At 37.8% G+C, this 22,757-nt stretch overlaps 1 protein-coding gene across 1 annotated transcript in view; it reads right to left on the bottom strand.

Annotated features, from left to right (window-relative positions):
• The window catches only part of LOC140161062 (coiled-coil domain-containing protein 134-like), an 85,654-nt gene that overhangs the window by 4,348 nt on the left and 58,549 nt on the right, over nt 1-22,757 (bottom strand).

The raw sequence follows: 22,757 nt of genomic DNA, 5'->3' as shown, positions 1-22,757 counted from the left end.
TTCTAAACAAAACAGGGTCCTCTTTTGAATGAATATTGAATAAATATAAACAATTTTTCCTAATATGTTTGTCCCTGTGTTACGTTGATCGAGTGATCTCCCGGAGTGAGCTTTACGACCTGCGTCTAGGTCTCAGCTGCTCCCGATCCCGGCATCTATTGCTCTCAATAATTATGATTGCATCGTATGACGTGACTCAAAACAAATACAATTGGGGAATCCCAAACCAGAAAAAAACAAAAGAATAGACGAGTCACAACAACAAGAAATAGCAACTAGAAACCACAGTTGTGTTTGACCAAACACGAATATCTATGCCCGTGACCACACCCAGCCCCCCCCCCTCTCTTCCCCTATTCACAAAACGAAAACTTATACCCCTTGGTATAAGCTTTAAATGATATAAGTATCATTATCATAGCACCTAAAATAAAAAACCGCCCAATTGGGCGCCAAATGCAAAAGTTAGTGACCATCATGTGAAAGCCCTTGTTATAAACTTTAATTGATATAAATATCATCCTCATAGCACCTAAAATAAAAAAGCGCCCAATTGGGCGCCAAATCAAAAGTTGGTGACCACCATGTGGAAGCCCTTGTTATAAACTTTAATTGATATAAGTATTATCCTCATAGCACCTTAAATAAAAAAGCGCCCAATTGGGCGCCAAATCCAAAAGTTGGTGACCATTATGTGGAAGCCCTTTTTATAAGCTTTAATTGATATAAGTATCATCCTCATAGCACTTAAAATTAAAAAAGCGCCCAACTGGGCGCCAAATCTAAAAAAACTGGTGACCACCCCCTTGGTCACCCCCTTACAAACCGTGACAACCCTTAACCCTCCTAACACCCATTAACCAACCATACACCATGTCCCACAATGACAGCCTTTTGAGGTGGTCCAAGGCACCAATATCAAAATGCCTACACATTCCCTTTTAAGGGAATTTTTGTCAAGTGATCAATTTCCTTCACGTACGATTCGGGCCGTTATCATTGCAAACACAGGTAGCTAACAAAACGCTACCTATTGCGCTACACTGTGTTAATAGGTCGTACCTATTTTGCTTTTTAAAGTCTTTAGACTTTGACCTCTGGAGATGCGGCTAATACAGAATACATCAAGGGTCATGGGTCATCATTGTACCAAATATGAACCCTGAGGGCGCTGTAGGTTTTGAGCTAGAGCTGTTTGAAATTTTACACATATTGCTCACTGTAGCCCATGACCTTTGACCTCTGGGGTCGATGTTACTGCAGGAAATATCTAAGGGTCATGGGCCAATCTTGTACCAATCATGAACCCTGAGGGCGCTACAGTTCTTGAGCTAAAGCGGTTTAAAAAAATTACACATATTGCCCTCTGTAGCCTGTGACCTTTGACCTCTGGGGTCGAGGCTACAATAAGTTACTTCTAATGGTCATGGGCCATCATTATACCAAGTATGAACCCTGAGGGCGCTATAGTTCTAGAGCTAGAGCTGTTTGAAATTTTACACATATTGCCCACTGTAGCCCATGACCTTTGACCTCTGGGGTCGGGAGTACCCTAGGATGTTTCTAGGGTCATGGGCCATCATTGTACTAAGTATGGGCCCCAAGGCTACTTTAGTTCTTGAGCTAGATGAGTGCAAAGAACTGGTCTTGAGAAGAAGGAGAAGGAGGAGAAGAAGAAGTCGAAGACTAAACACAACAAATACAATATCTATGCCACCGTTCCACGGGCATAGATAACAACAACAGGAACCAAACGATATTACAATTAAATTATTTTAAGGCCCAAGCCTCCGTGACATCCCAGTGAAGGTGTAAAAATACAAATTTGTTATTGTGTACTTGAAGGAAATTTAGTCATTAAAATTGCCAATTAAGATATTTTTGAAATGAAACATTTCTTCTTCTACCGGTGAGTACATTCCTCTCTTCGAGAGTATCGTCGTACTGTGTGCAGTGCAAATGTGGACGAAAGGGAACACGGCTTACCCCCCCAAAAAAAAAACCCAGGAAAAATTACAGCAGTATGGTCATGATGGTGCATGGTGGACTATTGACAAAACTGGAAAATAAATCTTATATTTTGTTTGTAAAATAAATTACACGTCCGGCTTTCGGCTTTAAAACCACTAACAAAATCTGAATCTTGATTTCTATTATTATCCAGATGAGAAAATTACTGGATAGGCCTATTTATTATTTTGTATGGTAATTTGAAGCTCAAAATATCATTCATGGCCCTATAAATAGTTGTGAAGCTCAAAATATCATGGCCCTATAAATAGTTATGCTGGCCGGGCATGCTGGTTGTTCTTTCCCATGTTCCTCACAATATAAACAATTAATTTCTTCAGGTATTTATTCACAATCATTTTGTAAATGGTAGGCCTAACAAATATCATGTAGCCGAATTAACATCATGCATGGCACAGGGGGCCTTTGCATGCTAGCTAGGCCTAGCATTTGTTGTTCCTCACCATAGAAAGTCAGTCATCATAGTGACGGAGGTGTGACGATGTGAGTAGGCTACCTCGGGCTAGGTAATTTAAACCTGGAACTGTTTTTTAAATTCATTTTTAGAGCATCATTCCATTCTATTTTTCTCGGATCATTCTGCAAGTTTGTTTAAACGGTCCTCGCATGCTCGGTAAACGGTCGCGCCGTGCAGAGACACTTGCATGCTCGCGCTCATGATGCCGGGTAGGCATGATGCTGGGTTGGGCCAGCAGTGCCAGCCTTAAACAAAATGCTCAAGCCAGGCTAAAAAGCGTAGTAATCAGGGTAATCATGATGATATCTTAATACTAATTACGGCGTGTCCGTCCGTCAAATCCTCTGTCCGCCGCGCTATCGCGTTCGCTGCGTTTATGCGCTCACGCTGGTGCACTATCGCGTGCTCGCGTGCGATATCGCGGAGTATCAACGGGAGTGTGCGCGGAGTATAGTACGCGCATCGGAAAAGCATTACATTACAGTGTGACTAACAGGTGCATCTCATCGGACCAATAGGCCTATTTTCAAGACAGGATTAACATAAAAATCATCAGTTATGGTATAACCCGCTTATGCGTTGAATTTCGGGTATTTGGGGTCCTCCAATGTGGTAGCAGGACAGGGTTTGAAAGAGGCGAACGATGGGTTTTCAGATTATGGGTACCGAAGTAAGCGTCACAGCTACAAAACAGAGTTGATTGAGCGACGCATATCGTAGTAGTTTGAAAGGTTAGGACATTAGTATTATTTTGGGGTCCTCCAATGTGGTAGCAGGACAGGGTTTGAATGGGTGTTGGGTAATTAGAGATAGGCCTATCACGAGAACCGCCCAACCCGAGAACCGCGAAATCTAGTAAATTATAAGCATGCTGGCCAATATGGAAAAATAGGGCCTACAGATTTGAAGATGCAGTGCAAGGAAAACTTGAGCTCTGTTTTTACTGTCAGACACCGGTACGTACGGTATAATTGTCAGCCTTTGGTGGGTCAAGAGAAAATTCTGATTTTAAACCCTAATGGTAGAACTATTCATCCATTTAAATCCAAGTATACAATATATCCAGGTCCACTTGTAAACATGAGAATATAAACTTGGCGTGCAATAATCATGATTGATGCAACTCGTTCACGCATTCAGAAAATCTGCATCTTGGCAGACTTCGCCAAGAGTGAGCGCCCAATTTCACACACGTAGGCAACCCGGCTCATGCATGCATAATTACGATAGCCAAATATTCAACATGAATATATATGCTATTGTTCTCCAGATAATGTCACGATATAAAGTTTCATGTAAAAATACATTTCTGTAGCAAAAATCAACAGTACCGCAGTCAACGGTCAAATTTATCAATTAATCAAGGGGCCCCGAAATATGGATAGCAAAAATGCCCTGTATCCACGCCAATGAGGTCATGTAGTCAGGATTCGCCCATTATTAATGAGGGATGACGACTAAATAAATTGAAATATTCGAAAAATTTCCAGCAAATAATACGAAGGAAAGATAGGATTTTGTACAAAAAACGGTAATGAATGACAATAATAACTGCGCACCATCTATTTTGAGGTCATTGTGTGAAATTGGAGGGTTTTGTTTTGGGCCGAGGTATTTTCCGAGGGCGCGTAATATTTGATATTGTCTAAATCAAGTATTTTTAATTTTTCTTAATGTTACCAAATTCAGACTAAAGCCGTGCTTTTTACTAGGGGAGCTAGAAGCACATCCTTTGCAACCCCAGAACTGAACTAAACCAACTTTAGGTTCCTGAGATGACCCCAAAACATAATCAGGATGTTCCCAAAATATAAAATGGCCCGAGTGTTTTTTGTTCCATGATGGCGTCCAAAATGGCTGCCAAATGCAAGTAATCACTATAAATGACCATATATATGAATACTATTTCTGAACCAAACTAACCTTTTTAGCTTAATTAAAGAGCCCAGCATAACCTGCCCATTTAATAAATTTCCCCACCCAATTCTGCAAAAGGTATATGCATTAAAACTTAAAAAAAAATGGGATTCGAACGTCCCACAATACTTTGATCACCTCGTAATCGCCGGGAATTGTTAGGCTTTTCCCACTACGCCAAAAAAGTAGATCCATGTTAGGAGGATTTCATTTTCTTCGCAGGGGGGCCATGAATATGTCGGTGATCGGAGTCAATTTTGTATGACCCCCCTATCGCGGGCTAAATGTTTCTACGACCCTGCTATCTCGGGTCAAAATTTTTTATGACCCCCTCCGCATGTACACAGACTGACGACAAATTATTCATTGCTGGAACTAAGGCACGGAGTGCGCAAAAACTTTAATGTGCAGAAAGTGCGTGGAGCACATTAAAATTCTGATCGTAAGAATATTTTGGGTGTAAAAAAATTGTAACCACCCCATTTTTGGGTTAAAAATTCTATGACCCCCCAGTATATTCATGCCCCCTCCCCCTTCCGAAGAAAATTACAGCCCCCTTAAGAGTGTCATAGTTCATCTGTCTGATGTATATTTTGGGTGTTAAATAATTAAGTAGACAAAGTATAGGACTTCAATTAATAATTTGTGACGCTTCTGGCGAGATGTCACAAGGCAATTCTCAAAATAAAATATATTGATATTAAAGCAATAATGATTTGCATAAAGAATAGATTCCTATTTAAATGTTTGTTTTCACTGATCACATTATCACCTTTTAATTTTGAGCAAAACAAAATGAGGTATAACGAAGAAAATTGCGATTTCATTCCAGCGCCTACAATATGTGTACTACGCTCGACGATCGTATTACATGTAATACTGCACGGAGCATCGCTACCGACGTGTGTACACATAAGCTGACATCCGCGGACATGTTAGCAATCACTCGATCGGGGAACTCTAAATAAAACCGGGTCTCCCCGGCTTTAATATTAAAATATATATTTAACTGTTAATAAAATTGAAGGCGCCGCTGTGAAGCAAATCACACATTATGGCTTTAATACGCCATGTTATAAGGCCCATCGATTACGAGCTGATCAAACTATACAAAATCCAACATGGCATTATCTTAACTTGATCAAAAACAGACGATAGATATGAAAGACACAAATGCTGGTGCATTAGTAACATAAACAAAGAAAACATAAAAAAAGTGAATACTTTGGCATTCAAATTTATTGAATTGGATATATATTATCAAGTTTCAGTCATAATAATTTTACAATTATACCATTGTTTGGGGAAAAAGGAAAATAAATTGATACAAAAGATAACTATTATACTCTACAAATGTCATTTAACTGCACTTTATAAGATTTTTATGCTTCTTTCCCACATTCACAAGTTTGACAATGACGTTTTTCATTAAAAAAATTTGCTTTTTCCATTGTATTATTGCATATAAAATATATTTATATTGTAACTCACTGTATCATAATTATATTGTTGTAGATGAATGGATGAAAATAAAATTGATTGATTTATTGATAATAGTCCAGACCGGGATCTCCAAAGGTGCATCGATGACTTACGACTTTTTGAGACTCGCAATTACTAAAACATGCATGGATTGATGTTGAAGTCAATATTGAGTCCGTCTTAAAGCCATATTGTAACATTTACTAAGAAGACGCTCTCAACATTTTTAAAATTCTGTTTTTTACACGATTATAGTGTACTAAATAGTAAATTACCATACCCTGCAAAAATTAAGACTTACTGTAGTTTTGTTGAAATCCCGAGATTTTGAATAAACCACAGGAACCCTCGTTTTATTATTACAATAGAAATATTAGTCAAACGTGTACACCATGTTTATAACACAGTACGTACCTGGCATGCGGGTAGTCAAAACATATCAAAAGAACCAACCCGACTCACGTTAGAAGGAGTGGCTCGCATTGGCAACATTTATGTGCTGGTATTAAAGGAGTATTTCGTGATCCTAGCATCCACTTTTCATGACATTTTTCAGTAGATAACCACGAAAAATGCGTATTCCCAAAATATCAGTTGATTCCGATTTTGCGTTTGAGAGTTATGCATGATCATGTGTCTTACACTGCTCCATAGACAATGTGTTGTTATTTCGTTCTGGACTTCTGGTGTACCACAAGTCCAACATACATGTAATTCAAATCTCACAATATTTTTGCTAAAAGAATTAATCTGCAAAAATTTTTTGTACATAAACATTATGTACCCAGAGGTTTCCAATGGTATAAAAATCTCATTTTTTTTGGAGAAAAGTTGGGGGATGATGCTGTGGATCACAAAATGCCCTGTGCATTTTTTTAGACATGGGCCTACTCAATTACGTGCAATTCTCTTCTCATTTTCTCCCTTTTCTCATCTCTTTTTCTTCTCTTTTTCTCCTTTGGATTCTTCCTTTCTCTTTTCCTATTTTGTGGAGGGGTGCCAGCCCCTTCTAATTCGTGCCTGTCAGACACTCACATATAAACACACACTAACATCCCCACACTTATACTGACAAGCATACTAATTATGCATACATGCGGTATGACCGTATGGCCCGGGGAGTCACTCACTACTTGACTTGCTATGCACCGCGCCCATGAAAAACGCCTAAAAGGGTATGTTTTTCACCACACAGCGTCGTCGACATCTTTTTGTAAAAAGGGTACTTTTTCAGAAGGCATCGCCATTTAGGAGTCCTTTTTCAGCCAAATCCTTAGACGTTTAGGGTTAGTAATATTATTGTTTGAGTGAGTTTGCACTAATTTGATAAAAATCACCACTTTTTAACTGATTCTTGTTACTTTGGGGCATGTTTTCTTCAGTATCTATAGGTCTGCAACATCAAAAAGACACCTTGGGTATCAAATTAACTCATTTCCCTGTTTACGCCACTTAGGGTATAAATATAGATATTTCTCAGTTATCGCCATTTAGGGTAGGGTTTTTGCATGTGCTACGCCATTTAGGGTAGGATTTTACATTTAGGGTAGGATCGCCATTAAGGGGTGCAATTTGGTTATGTGAAAATTCACCATTAAGGGTGCATTTCAGAGGTGCTCGGACGGGGGTGGGAGGCACTTTTGTGTAAGAGTGACCCCCCTGGGCCGTATGTAAAATAATTCAACATTATTTATTGTCATGCATCTTTATTTATTACAGTTTTTATGCTAAAACAAACAAAATCCCAAGACATTTAGCAGACGGGTATTAAAATACAGTACAGGATAAACGCTTTTTAGTATACAGTATAGAATAACATAACAACCATTTTAAGGTGGTACTACATGTACACCACCTGATAAAATTTTGTGACTAATTTTACATTTTTCTCCAAAAATAACTACACAGTGGTAATGTATATTATAGGTCAAGGAATTCTATTACTTCACTGAAATGAGGTACATTTTAGCGGTACCTCTTTTCTTATCATAAATAATGTACCGTTTGTCTTGAGTCGCTGAAATTCCAGTGTAGTAACTGGATTCCTTCCCCCTATAATATACACAACTTTTGTTACCAGTGTATTATTATTTTGTGAAAAATGCAAAAATAGTCACAAATTTATCAAGGGTGCAGTACCACCTTAAGGTGTGCTAAATTATAGCCTATAGCTGTTGTATTCAACCCAGAAGTAGACCAAGTTCCTAAATGAAGACCATTGGGACATGCAATGATCTGTTGAAACCCATACATCTCCTATGGAAGATAGAACCTTAACCCTAATACTACTGATGGAACTCACTACAGCTCACTTATGATGAAAACTACTGTGCATAGATGCATTCCACGCAATGCGATGACATAATCAGCCCAATTCATATATACCAAAGGAATCGGCCAGCGAAATCCCTGTGGCTGTAAGTAGGTGATCTTCTGCGTGGCATGCGAAGTGTCTGAGGTTCAAATCCCGGGGGTAACAAGTGACTTCTTTGTTCATCTTCTCTCCTTTTTTGTTTGTTCTTTCCCTTCCACTAGCAAAAAAACATGGGAACAGTTAGGGTAAGTTAGCATGTTTTTAATAGATTTAGGCCTTCTTAACCCTAACTCTAACACTACTAGAACTCACTAAAGCTCACTATTGCAAACCATTGCGCATGCATGCCTTCCACGCGATGCGATGACTGAAATAGCTCAAGTGATATATACCGAGGGAATCGCTGGCCGGGCCAGCCAAAACCCCATGGCTACAGGTCGGTGATCTTCTGCGTGGCATGCGAAGGGTCCGAGGTTTGAATCCTGGGGTTCCAAATAACTTCTTTGTTCATCTTCTCTCCTCTTTCATTTGTTCTTTCCCTTCCGATATGGGCAAACACATCACTTTCTAACCATGACACTGGTTTACGCAATTGTGTCCAAATTTCCTCCGTGATCAAGTGCCATACCTGTTGATGATATGGGATGTTGGTTTAGCTGTACAACTTATGCGATACAGAAGAAGCCTGGTTGTTCTGTTGTCTTTGATTAGCACCTTGAGTAACAGAGCCATAGTCTGAAGGATGGATCTTCTTTCGATGGTTGTACACAATGTCCGATATGGTATAGAGGTGCGGATTGATCGCAGAATTAATTGGGAGGATAACTGCCACGGACCATGCGAACACTGATGGTGGAAGAGTGACAACTCTCATCTGGACAAGAATCCCAAGTAAGATGATCGGAGACCAGCAGCAGAAGTCGGTAGCCACTATTGCTGCTACCTTTGCAGTAAGGCGGATTTGAGCTTTCATTTCTTTATCAAGTCCGACTCGTTTTGCCGATTTGTACACAGTTTGAAGCAATAATATATAACAGATTAAGATGATGAGATAACATGCACAATTCAACCCAAGAAATACGGCTACGGAAAAATACATCCCAGTAGTATGACCGGTTGGTTGAGTATTTATGATGGTTTTGTAGAAAGAAAATGCTTCTCAAAATCAACTTTCTTTTCAATGGTGGTTATGTTGTAGGTTTGCAACAATGCCAATGGGATTCCAATGCAGACGCGTGCGAATTATTGTAGAACTTATCATTTCTTCCAGCAAACATGGACGGAATGAGACCGAGAGCAGCGGCTAAACTCCATGTTATTGAAGCAATCACAAGGGTGGATTTCTTTCCAAATTTATATTTAGTGTGCGGATACTTTATGCATATGAATCTGTCAATACTAATAAGGGTCACAAAGAATACAGAAGCTTCGCTGGAAGCAATACACAGTGCTCCAGCGAATTTACAAATATACCCAGTCCTCCACATTTCAGACTTTAGTGGGAAGTCCCTCCCAAAATGAATGTCTGCAGCACCAATAACGATCATATAAATACCCATGAGGAAATCTGAGACGGCAAGATTTCTGAGTAACATGGATTGGACTTTATTTTTTGCAGAATGCTTTTCCGCCAGCAAAGTACAAACAGGTTGCCCGCTGCTGCACTGATGCCGATTATCCACATGAAAACTACTAAAACTCTGTCTGATAGTAAACGATTGCAGGTCATGTAAGGAGATTTTGGTTTGGTGGCGCTGCATTCCACATTGTCAGGAGTGTAACATTCACAGATTTCAGGTTGGCTGACGATGACATCGGCTGATTTAGAAGACTGGAAAAGACACGCCGACATATTGAATGCTGTTTCCTTCTAGATACAAATGGTTAAGGTGTGATAGATGATTAATGTTTGGTACTATGTGTAAATTGTTGTGAGATAAATCCAAGTAAGCAAGCAGTGTTGTTGCATTGAACAATTCCAATGGTATGAAGCGGAGTCTGTTCTGTGACAGCGAGAGACTTGTTAAGCTCCGTAAGTCTTGAAACAAATCCTTTGCCAAACTTGTAAGCAAGTTGTCATTCAGAAGTAAGATGCTTAACTCCATCATACCATGGAACAAATCATCAGGCAGAGTTTCTAACCGGTTTACGCTGAGGTCTAGATTAGTCAAACTATGCAGCCCGTCAAAGATTCCGGAGTCTACAACTTCCAGGCTATTATTGAATAGCTTCAAGCTGGTCAGCTGATGCAAGTTATTAAATAAGTTGACATTCAGCAAGGTGGTGAAGCTGTTTAACTGTAGAAGTAATCGATCTAAATTATGCAAATCTCGAAACAAATCAGATGGTAAATATGTCAGTTGATTGTGTCTGAGATTGAGGAAGGTAAGCTTATTCAATCCGTCAAACACTCCTAACTGTAAAGAAGAAATATGATTGAAGTGAAGACGTAGCTTATCTAAATTGGTCATGCCGCTGAAGGCATCTATTTCAATTCCAATAATGTTTGCTTCTTTCAAGTGTAGATCTTCAATGTCCTTCAGAGAGGGATAATCAATGATGGCATTGTGATCCTGTGCAGAATCTGAACAGTGGAGAGCAACTTCACGGAAGCTGAGGGTGGTGTTGCAACTTTGTGGGAAATCAAAGGTACACTGACCCTGCTTCCAAATGCAGGAAATGATCTCATTGTATTCTTGAATTGTGCAAAATGGCATTGTTTGGTTACCAACTAAATCTTGGCCATCATCAACACGCTTGCTACATTTGGTCTGGTTAGTGTGAACTGTAGCAGGTATCGCTTTTGAGAAATACAGTCATGTTCCCATGTAGAGTGGACTGGAATCGTTCATCATGCAGAATAAAACTGCTGCAAGGTACACTGTGCCCATGTATCATCAATATCTTGTTTGCACATTCAGCAAATTGTCTTTGGATGTAAAGTACTTCCCTATCTGACCACAGAGTGTGTGGGATTTGAATCAGAACAGCTGATTCTGGAGTTGTTGCCACCTGTGCAGTGCATACGCTATCTGGGATACTTTGTAGGATAAACATTGCATCATCACTTGAAGATGAAATGCAAAATTCTGGTGATGCAGTCACATTCAAATCAGCAGTGACTCCTAGTTGCCTTAGCATGTATTGTTGATTGAGTAAAAGCATTAGTAAGAATCTGAAGACCAATGTTAGAGGCAAAATCATCATCATGGTTGGGTTATCCTCACTGCTGTACAAAATTGATGATGGTCTCTTTATGAAGTGGTCTTTTCCTACACTCTTTTCACTGCACTTTTTTCCTGTTTTAAAAGTGTCGCTTATCAATTTTTAACTCGTCTTTGAGTTGTGACAATAAAAAGAAATATGGTTATACTTCCCTCATGTGCAGAAGGGGATTCTACTTGTGAGATTTTAAAATATTAAAATGCTAGATTTTGGCATTGCGCTGAAACATTCTCTGAATAATATTGAATGCAGTCTCCACAATGTCTTGAAAATGGCCAAAAATAGTAGATGAGAGTCAGTGGCTGGCTGGGAAAAATGATTATTTCTTTTACAGAACTGACAGTACTATTTATATATATTTTGTTACCTAACTCATATATTAGATAATGTTTGTTGTTGCTTGCTGTAATGGAGATGCTTACAAGTAATTGGCAGCAGAAATTGGCTTGTCAAAGATTGATCCTCCGCTGTCATATTTTAGTCTTAACGCAGTCGATACAAATTCAGGTACATGTACTTGGGTACGCATAAAGATTACTTGAATTGAAATCATTCAAGTTGGTTCAAACAAAGCTGCCTGTCATATTTCAGATTATTTATAGCTGAGTATTATTCATTTAAGTTAGTTCAACCATAAGCAGCCTGTTATGTATCAGACAATACAAAGTAAAATCAATATTTTTGTAATGGGGAAAATATGAAAATGCTCATGAAAGATTTAGCGAGACTTTTCAAATTAAATACACAGCGGCCTTGCCTGTTTCACACAATGTTGATAATGACACTTACTTATATGAATCTGAGCATGTACAGATTAGCCAGACTTTTCATATTAAAATGCAGGGTGGTTTTGGCTGCTTAGCACAATGTTGAAAATCAAACTGACTCACTAGCAAATTGCACATGATTATGAACAGATTAAGTTGGACTTTTCAAATTATATATCACATTAAGGTTTTGCCTTTTTGCACAATGTTCAAAATGAAACTGACGTTCATGTAGCATAAACAAGATCTCACTCAAGGTTAGTATTACCACCGAGCTGTCGTTTTCAATAGCCTCTCTCTTCAACTTGGGACAGTGATTTAATGGTTTTTTTACACTTTTTAATCTCTTGCAAATTTGATAGTTCTGTTCACTCTTCAGCTGAGTATAAAGCTCTCAAATATGCTCTCTAGAATGCATTAGCTTCAAACTTTGCCTGTATTGACCTTGACCTGATGATGTAAAAAAGTGCAGTTTTATATAATTTGTTAATTGGAAATTGTATCAGAATCCAATGAGATTTGGAGATATGCTGCTAATCAGGCAAGCAATGATTCTACATGGAATTACCCTCATTAGTAATAACACTTGCTCAACAAAGATGATAACTCAGTCAGCATAATAGTTAACATAAATATTAGAGTTTGGTCGCTATTTTCACACAACTGTACCACAGAATTAGCATGTTGTTGTTGTAACAAGCTAATTTGTTAGAGCAACATGCTGACTTGTTGCTTAGCAATAGATTAATGAAGTATGCACTTAACTGTTACATGTTTCCAACAATATATTTACAAAGACCTTTACAAATACTCTTTTTCATGTAGTCAGTGGTTACATTGTAGTGCCTGCTATGAGGTACACGATACCATTAATGTTGGTGTTAACTTAGCTCAATATTTTGATTCTGTTGATGAAATCTTAATTTTGAAGGACACACCAGTTACTTCATTAAGTAGATGTCACTAGAATGTAGATAGAACCCATTTTATAAATTGTCAAATCACATCAATATCAGTAACTGTGATGTTTTAAATTCATTGGTAATGTGATAGTCATAGAAATATCTGTAGAAGCAGAATAATATATTCTATGGCTACACTTTCATGTAGCCTGGTGTCTATAGAATGTTACTCTCTGTCATTACTGCAAGTGTTACAACTATACAATGATATCAGGTATTGATTATAGGATCTCACACAGCTAACTTTGCTATCAGGGGTAGATAGCAACGGTAACTATATCACATATACTTTCCGAGATAGCTATAGACGCTACACCGTATATACTTTGCTATCAGGGGTAGATAGCAATATACCAAATAAACTTCACTATCAGGGGTAGATAGCAACAGTCACTACACCACATATACTTTGCTATCAGGGGTAGATAGCAAAAGTCACTGTCTATATCACAGGTAGATAGCAAAAGACACTGTACCACATATACTTTGCTATCAGGGGTAGATAGCAACAGTCACACTGTCTATATCACATATAATTTGCTATCAGAGGTAGATAGCATGCAGCATTCTGATCCATACACAGCTTGCATGTTCATAAAACCAATGTAATAATTGTGTTCATCTCCTCATCAGTGCTCACAACATTCACTCACACAAGAATAAGCCTTTTTGCGACTTGTAATAATCCTCTGTCCAATGGTTCAGTATTAACCGAAGAGCCAATTCTTAACTTTGCAGAAGTCCACCATTCACTTCAGCTCACTTTTTCTTGAAGCCTTTCTCCTGTCAAAGTTAGATTGCATACCAATTAAGAAGCCAAACTATAAACACCATACAAGTACTGTTATTGTTCTTGCCGAATAATTCAATAACTTCACCGATGCAGTAATATGAAATCACATCCTTTCATACATGTAATAAGTACGTTGGCGAAAACATTATGCTACTGTGAGCTTAAATTACCATCTCTTATTGTATCTTTTGCTGTAAAATAAGATTACAATTAGCGATTACAAGACCATTCTTAAACGCAGCAATTCACCAATTGTTACCAAGTTGCACAGCAATTCACCAATTGTGACCAAGTTGCAATCAGATGGTTTGATGTTGATGAAAATGTTTTCAAACATTCACTATAAATATATTCACAAGTATTTTTCATAACCAAAAGCTTTTTATCGATGTTTACAGTCAAAATAATCTAAATCCTGTCAAAGCTTTTAGGTGAACACAGAGAGGAAGTAGCAGAGTTGTATGTTCCGTTCAATAGCGCAGACTTCAGAAAAAATTCAACACAAAGTCTTTGCAATTTTTAAATGGATATATCTACAATACTGAGTTTCCCTGGTAACGTACATGCTTTTCCTTCACTTTATACCGTGATTTCAAGGAACCAATCAGAGCTCAAAGTGGTGACCAGCAAATGAATTGTTTTCCTGCTATTGGTTGTTTTCTTGTTTACATTGGTTTGCTACCTTTTATAACTGATGTAAAATAAGTATATATAATATCTGCGTCAACATTTAATGTAGAAAACAAACATGCACAAGAGTAATTTAATGCCATAAAATAAATTTTACAACATTAAATTATTCTTGTGTGTGTTTATATATATATATATATATAGATGATGAATAGTATCTTGGTTTTATGGAATGGTCATATATCACAGTTCTCATCTATTAGCGTGTTTCTATTGAGTCCCCTGCATTTTACCGGTAAAACTGTTCGCCGTCAAATAGTGGCAAAAGGCGGATAACGGTCAGTTTCCATTGCACGTTGTTTACCGGTAAACACTTGATGAACAGCGCCAATTGACACACCTTAAAAGTTTGCGGCTAAAGGTCGTGCACTGGGGTCAATCGCAAAGCACTGTGGATTTTAATATTGTAGTATTTTCTTAATTGTTTGGCTAAAAATTACGCCATTGGGAAATCCCCCTCAGTGATATCGACGTGAGTACTCAGTATCGTATTGTTGCGCGCAAAAAAATAGGTCTTATAATTTAATCTTTCACAGCTTAATTTCAGTTAATATTCTTTTTAGTGAATAGTAATTTAACATCAACAACATAATATTAAATTCATGAAATTTGTCTAATCTTCTGAAGCACACACCGCCGCGGATCCGAGTTGATTTCTATTGATTTCGCATGCACAGCTGGATTCATCCGCTGTTGTTGTTGTTGCCGGGCGTTGTTGTTGTTTTATTTCATGGCTTTTACTAGGGTCATAAATCATAACTCATGTTAAATATTTAGCATAATATGTATAATGCAGGGATAATGCAGGGATAATGCATTATGAATATTTCTTCCATTTACTTTATTTATAGCAAGTGAGTCAAATATTTGTATGTGATTAGGCCTAAGAATTTTTGCGAACGGAATGGTATAATACATAATAAACAAGCTAGCTCATTTGATGATGCAGAGGTCAATTTCGCGACTCAACTTCCGTTTTCTTCCCTGTATGCGCATTCAATCGGAACGGAGTGAGTTTCTATTGACGTTCACCGGTAAGCGTCCCCGCTATTTTCCTTCCTCAAGAAGGAAAACGTTACCGGTAAAAACTCGCCTCTGTTTACCGGAAAATACCGGGGAAGGTCAGTTTATATTGAGCAGATTTAATCCCTTTGCCGTCTTTTTACCGGTAAATGGTCCCAATAGAAACACGCTAATATGAGTAATAAGTGCCAGGAATGGTTATATAATTAATTTGATATTTAAAGACCTGCATGCATGTCACAATTAGTTTTCCCTTATTCAGTTGTTCTAGTTATTCTAAATTTTATACTTATGTACCAGGTTCGTAGCCAGTGGAGTGCAAAATGACTCCCCCCCCCCCAAAGTCTGCCTTAGCGACAGCTTGGTCATGTCGGGGTTGTTGCTGTCTGCAGCAGCATCGGCACTGCGATTTGTTCCTAAAAGGAGTTTTAGCAAATACTCCTGCAGATATGAAATTACGGGGGAAAATTGATGCAGATAATTGCCCTTTCCTAGCTTCAAATTACCGTCAAAATTGCCTAAAACTGTGAAGCTTCTGGAGGCTTCACCTTCGGTTTATCCTTAGTGTAAGAGAGCACGAAATACTACAGTGGAAACTTTTTAATACGAAATTTGTGGGGCCACAAAATTTAGTTTGTCTTATCAGGATTTTGTCTCATCCATTACATATTACATAGGGATTCAGTACCAGGGACCTGAAAATCAAGCTTGTCTTATCAGGTTTTTTGTATTATCAGATCTTGTATTAACAAGTTTCCACTGTAATAGGATTAGAGTTAGGATTTAGGGTTAGGGTAGGATTAGGGTTAGGGTTACAGTTGGGATTTGTATGGTATTCTCTTACCCCGAAGGATACACCTCACCTCCTGGACCCCCACCAGGGCTTTGCCCCTGGACCCCAGCAGGGGCCCTAAGGCAGGGCCCTGAACCCCACCCATTAATGCTCGTGCTTCCCACTCAAAAAGTCTTGCCTTTTAAAAATCTGCAGTCCCCTACAAAAAACTTCTGGCTTAGGGCCTGTTATGTATAGTTGCTTAAGGGCTGGGGTATGAACGTTTGGACAGTATTTATTTTGAGACATTAGAGCACATCAGACATATCGAATTGCATTCTGAATACGAAGAATGTCCTTCTGATATCAAATAATTTTGATTTTTGAAATTCGCAATTTAATACACATTTTATGGCAAATCATTAAAATTGATATTTTTGATATTTAACAGTACTCAAGTAAACTTTATAAATCTGATGATTTATACTTAAAGTGTATGTAGGTGGGATGAAAAGTCGACGATTAATTGAAAATTTTGAACTTTCGTATTGAAGATATGGATTTTTTTTCCCAAAACACCCACAAAAATTAGGTCTTTTGGGGAAAAAATCCATATCTTCAATATGAAAGGTCAAAATTTTCAATTGACCGTCGGCTTTTCCACCCAGCTACATACACTTTAAGAATATATCATTAGATTTATATAATTTACTTCGAGGACTGTTATATATCAAAAATTTGAAAATATATCAAATTTTTATAATTCGTCATAAAATTTGAATTATATTGTGATTTTCAAAAATGAAAATTATTTGATATCAGAAAGACATGCTTCGATTCAGAATGCAATTCGATAGGTCTGAGGGCTCTCATGTTCCACAAAAAATACTGTCGAAACGCAATAAACGCTCATTCTAGATCCCTTAAAGTCATGACTGGAAAAATATAGAATCCAGGAAGCTCCTTCCAAGGAAATTAAGCTACTTGGAGGGATAAGTCAACAATCTGTTGTCCTCAAAGAAGCAAAATAGAGGAAATATTTTCCATTAAATTCAATAAGAAAATGTGTCCGAAATACTACCATAAATTATATTACACTATATGTAAATGTGTTGAAACTGGTATTTTTTTCAAAATAGCAGGGCTATATTGCCACTTGGGTCTGTTGCAGTGAAGGATAGGAAAGTTTCTATTGACCATACTTTAAAGTGCATATTTGTGCAATCACAGATGTGTTCCAATATCTGTGGTGCAATTAATTAGGTTACCTTGAGCTTTGTTCAGATTTGAACCTGCAAATTGTCATCATAGTCATTGTAGTCATGACTATTAATGGATGCTGACTAGTCGACTACACAAACTGAAGTCATGCAACCCTAATATATTTGCTGTTGTTATTACTCTACACTAGGAATTTCAATTGAATGATCCGACCACAATCATACTTGTGCGTATTTCAAAATACAACACAAATGCATGACCTTGGAAAATACTAACCAATCACAAGTTTAAGGGCACGGTGGCACAGCGGTACGGGCTCTGCCTTGCAATTGGTGGATTGCGAATTCAAGCCTTGGTGGTGTCATCATGTTGTGCTCTTGGGCAAGGCACTTTACCTTACTTGTCTCTCTACCCAGGGGTGAAATGGGGAGCTGTTATGAATATTGTCCACTGAGCGCCGCCCAAAGGTATGAGCAATTGAGCATGCCTTGGGCATTGCATGGCAGCTGACATAATCAGCGGAATAAATGTGTGCTTTGATACATGTACACGGCGCTGTATAAATACCAACATTTATTTTTTTTATTTTTTAAAGTGAGTTGGCGGATTCACTTCCGCGTCATGCACACGCAAGCATTCATCACACAGTGTACGCGGACGATTGTCACACTGTTGTCCAGCTCTGTTCATTTAGTTGAAGCAGTATAGATTGTGAAGGTTGTAATAACGTGTTGATGCTTGGTTTTTGAAGATTGTGACAATTTTAGTAACACAAACATATATCAAAAATCGATTTGGTATTGGTTAGCGGAGTAGGAATCGGTGAAGTAAGGGAAATCATTGATGTTTTATTGTAACATTGTCTCTGAGAAATCATGGGGATTTAATTTTGTTAATATTGGTTGTTCATGATTTTTCATTTTAAAAGTAGTAAGTGAAGTACATCATGTAATGTTAAAGGTATTAGTCAGATAGCTATCTTTAATATTTTTATATTCAAATTATTATTATTCCCCCACTAAGAATTGGTGAAGGGGCTATAGAAATGCTACATGCCCATGTGGGGGTGGGGATGTGTCAGTCAAAGCGCCACTCCGATAATGTTATATCTTTTGAACCATCTTCGTAGCATAGATGTATTTCAAGTAGGTGGTGTTTGACTATAAACATTGTCCTGGGTAAATACAGCTGGAGCTTTATATCATCGGAAACATTGAACATTTGGTTATAATATTATTTCTCAGAGAGTAAAGTGTATACCTATCTTAAGTCAATAACAGTCATGAGCACTATAATTTAAATAAAATGCTACCTATAACAGATACCGTATTTCCTCGAATTGTCGCCCCTCGAGGGCATTGCATTTTCCAAAATGGTGGTGTTTATTAGAGGTAGCATGGAAATATAAGCATTTTTGAAACATCTTGGTTGAAAAAGGTGGTGGGGGCGTTTAATTGAAGGGGAGCGACTTATTCGAGGAAATATGGTAGTCATTATATTATTCCCATATTATTACATTTATTTCTATCACAACCCTGAACCCTCCCTGTAATCCTAATTAAGTTGACTTTTTCCCCAGCGATTCCTTGTTAGTCAAATTGTCAAAATGCATTTATTTATTGCTTTTCCAAACAATGAAACACTTTATAGCAGGTAATTGCGTCAAATTGTAAATGATGAAAACACAAAACGAAGGACAAGGTGCTAAATTTCTGTAATTAAGATTAGCATTTATATAAGGTATCAGTCAGGCTGATGCATAAGCTGGGTTCACATTGTCAGACGTACGCCTAGCGGAACTTGGTTGGCTCAAATTGCTAGGAGTAGCGGTAGACACTGCAAGGAGTAATGGCAGTGTGAACGATGGTCAGCGTAAGTTCCGCCAGTGGTGTAATCTCCGCCAGACATATGTTGCAATGTGAACGCTGCTATGCATGCCTGGCACCCAGTTTAAGTTTGACCTTTCTTTGGTCGCAACTAAGAAATCACATTTGTACATTTTTGAAAAAGGTCCCAGAATTAAAACACCAGAAGTTGTAGCCAATGTTTATGCCGACCAGAATTGAATGCTTGGTGGAAATAGTCGGTGTATACTGCTACGAGTAGGCTAGGTGTGGACACGCGGTATGAGTAGGGAAAATTCATATTTGTGGAATTTTGATCAATGTTAGCATAAGGTTACGCCGGGTGTAACTCAAAATGTGAACACAACCATACACTGGACCGAGTCCCCTGGAGGCTCACTCGTGTATATAAGTTGTAAGCATGATGTTGAAAAGTAAATCGTTCAAGCTGAAAACTTTGTAGGACAGGGTGGCCAACCTAAATAAATAAATGTCAGTGAGTACCAGCACACTTTAACAATTATTCTGCTGCCATTAGGAAATATCAGAATAATTTCCGCTTCCACAAGGCCACAACTGATACGCAGGTACTCTCAGCTGACTTAGAGTGTGAATACCCCCAGCAGCTCCCCATTTTACACCTGGGTAGAGTATAGCTATTGGGAATTAAGGCGTCTTGCCCAAGGACGCAACACACTGGCCGCGGTGGGGGCTCGAACCCACAACCTTTCGATTATGAAGTTCGCGCTCCCTAACCATTGGACCAGCGTGCTTCCCAACCTTTGTGGACCTGAGGGCCACATTTTTAATTTGATAAAGTTTGATGGTTGCATGATACAGAGTTTATACTAACCTTTAGCTTATCTATTCATCTCGTCGGTCGCAACACACATAGTGGCGTAGAGTAATTTTTCAAAATTTTCCGTTTCACATAGTGACGTATAAGTTTTGAGCTAGCTATATCCTTTAATAGTTTAATCTTTTTTTTTTTTTTTTCACAGATCTTAGCAAATTTATATATTGGGTCACTTTGACATAATATCACAGGAAATTAGCCAGAACAACAATGAAAAGTCCTTTTGTGGATTTCAGAGCTTGAAAAATGATAATTTCTGCACAATGCATTGTGGGACGGTACGCAATGTATTGTGGGACGATGTAAATTCCCTATCGCAATTTTAAGATTCTATTTCATCATTTTCTTTCCTGTGTTTTCGTGTTGTTTGACTTGATCGCATGCATACTCACGGCAGCGAATGTGTTATTTTATGATGCGATAAATAAACATTATTGGTGAGCAAACTCAGAATTCCAAGAGATCCAGTGCATTCATTGCAGATAAATGCTAAGCCAGATGAATGGCACAACATCACCTGTCCAAGACAGGACTGAAGTGGGCTATAATAGCAAGTTAACTCTCTAGCATTATTCACACAGACTGAGACTGGGACTGGCATATGGCCCTGATGATTTGGTAAAACTATCTAATTTGAACATCAATGTTTCAAGAAAAGAGCTTTGAAGTTTGAACACTTGACATTTTTCTTTTTCAATCAAATAAATTAATAAACACATTTAATATCTTAGAAAATATAAGAATCTTATTATTTGCAATAATTTGGTGAATTTGGTCTAGTAATTTTGAAACAACAAGCATTATTAGGAAGTTAGATTGTTTTTACATTGTTTTACATAGTGACAAAAATAAAAATTTGACTCATTAATATGTGACCAGCTCCAACAAAACCAGGAACAAGTCGCCAGGCATGTTTTTGAGTTATAGGCCTTTAAGGAGGTATTACGCCTCGATAAATTTATGTCTATTTTTGTTTTCTCAAAACTAATAACACAGTGGCAACAAGGTTATGTATATTATAGGGGCAAGGAATCCAATTACTACACTGGAATTTCAGTGACCCAAGACAAGTGGTTTGTTATTGATGATAAGAAAAGAGGTACCGCTAGAATGTACCTCATTTCCTGTCATATATACTGAACCGCTTGTCTTGAGTCACTGAAATTTCATTGAAGTAATTGAATTCCTTGCCCCTATAATATACATAACTTTTTTTTACCAGTGTGTTATTATTTTTGAGAAAAATGCAAAAATAGTAACAAATTTACCACAAGGGTGTAGTACCCCCTTAAAGATGACATTCCCATAAAATTTTGGAATTCTTAATTTCATGGTATTTGACCTTGGGACTAAGTGGACATTCAAATCCTTGAAAGTACTTATTAAAGAGAGGTTTATTTAATCAATAAATGACAGTTGAACTATGATAATCCCTATTCAATCCTGTGTAAATCAGTAAACTAATTAGCCCATTAATCAGAATAGCAATTTTGTAAAAATATCAATAAGGTATCATTTACAAAATTATCCATATTTTGAAAAGTATTGATGCTATGAATATAATTTTGGTATCATTTTAAAGATTATTGTTTGTCCCGTGCTTATATTTTTTTTCAATCATGAAATGTCAAAATTGCGACTTGTTCCTGGTTTTGTCGGAACAGGTCACATATGGTAAAACAATCTATCTTGGAATAGATTGTTTTGTCATGTTATGGGTTTGTCTGGTGCCCTCTAAAAGGTCTTGGCTAATGAGGTAAAACTATCCTACTTTGAGATAGCTCATTTTACCATATCAAATACACGGAAAGTGATAAAAAGTGTCAAGATAGGTTCTGCTATTTTCAAAATGAGGCACAGTGGTGATTTGAGGATGTCACCAGTGGAAAGAGCGCCCTCAAATTACCCAAGATATGGAAGTATCCAGCCTCTTGTCACACTTTCACGATATCCGACGGGTACCTAACAAGCGCTTATACTAAGCGTGCCTCTTCACACCTTACTTAAATGCTTACTAGCGCTATGTTCCGTTGGAGTTACTTAGGCTACTATTATTTCCTCTTACTTAATAAAAATAAACGAAACAAGTTAGATTTGAAATTCTACCAAGGATCGACCAGGGTTCGAACCAGCAACCTATCGATCCATAGTTGAGGCACTACACACTATGCTACAAGTGGTTGTGCTAGAAAGCCGTCTATTTATTATACTTACTGTTTACGGAATAAAGCGCGCGCACACGGTATACTATTACTATTACTAGTACTAATATATTACCAATGAATAACCCTAACCCTAATCCTAACCTTAATCCTAACCCTAATCCAAACCCTATTCCTAGTCCTAATGCTCTGTGCCGGACAAAACAGGTACCTGATCGACGCTACTAAGCTTAATCCCATA

This window comes from Amphiura filiformis, chromosome 9 (assembly GCF_039555335.1).
Source record: "Amphiura filiformis chromosome 9, Afil_fr2py, whole genome shotgun sequence".
NCBI lineage: Eukaryota > Metazoa > Echinodermata > Ophiuroidea > Amphilepidida > Amphiuridae > Amphiura > Amphiura filiformis.
The sequence above is the reverse complement of the archived record's forward strand: the minus strand, read 5'-3'. Positions and strand labels throughout refer to the sequence as shown.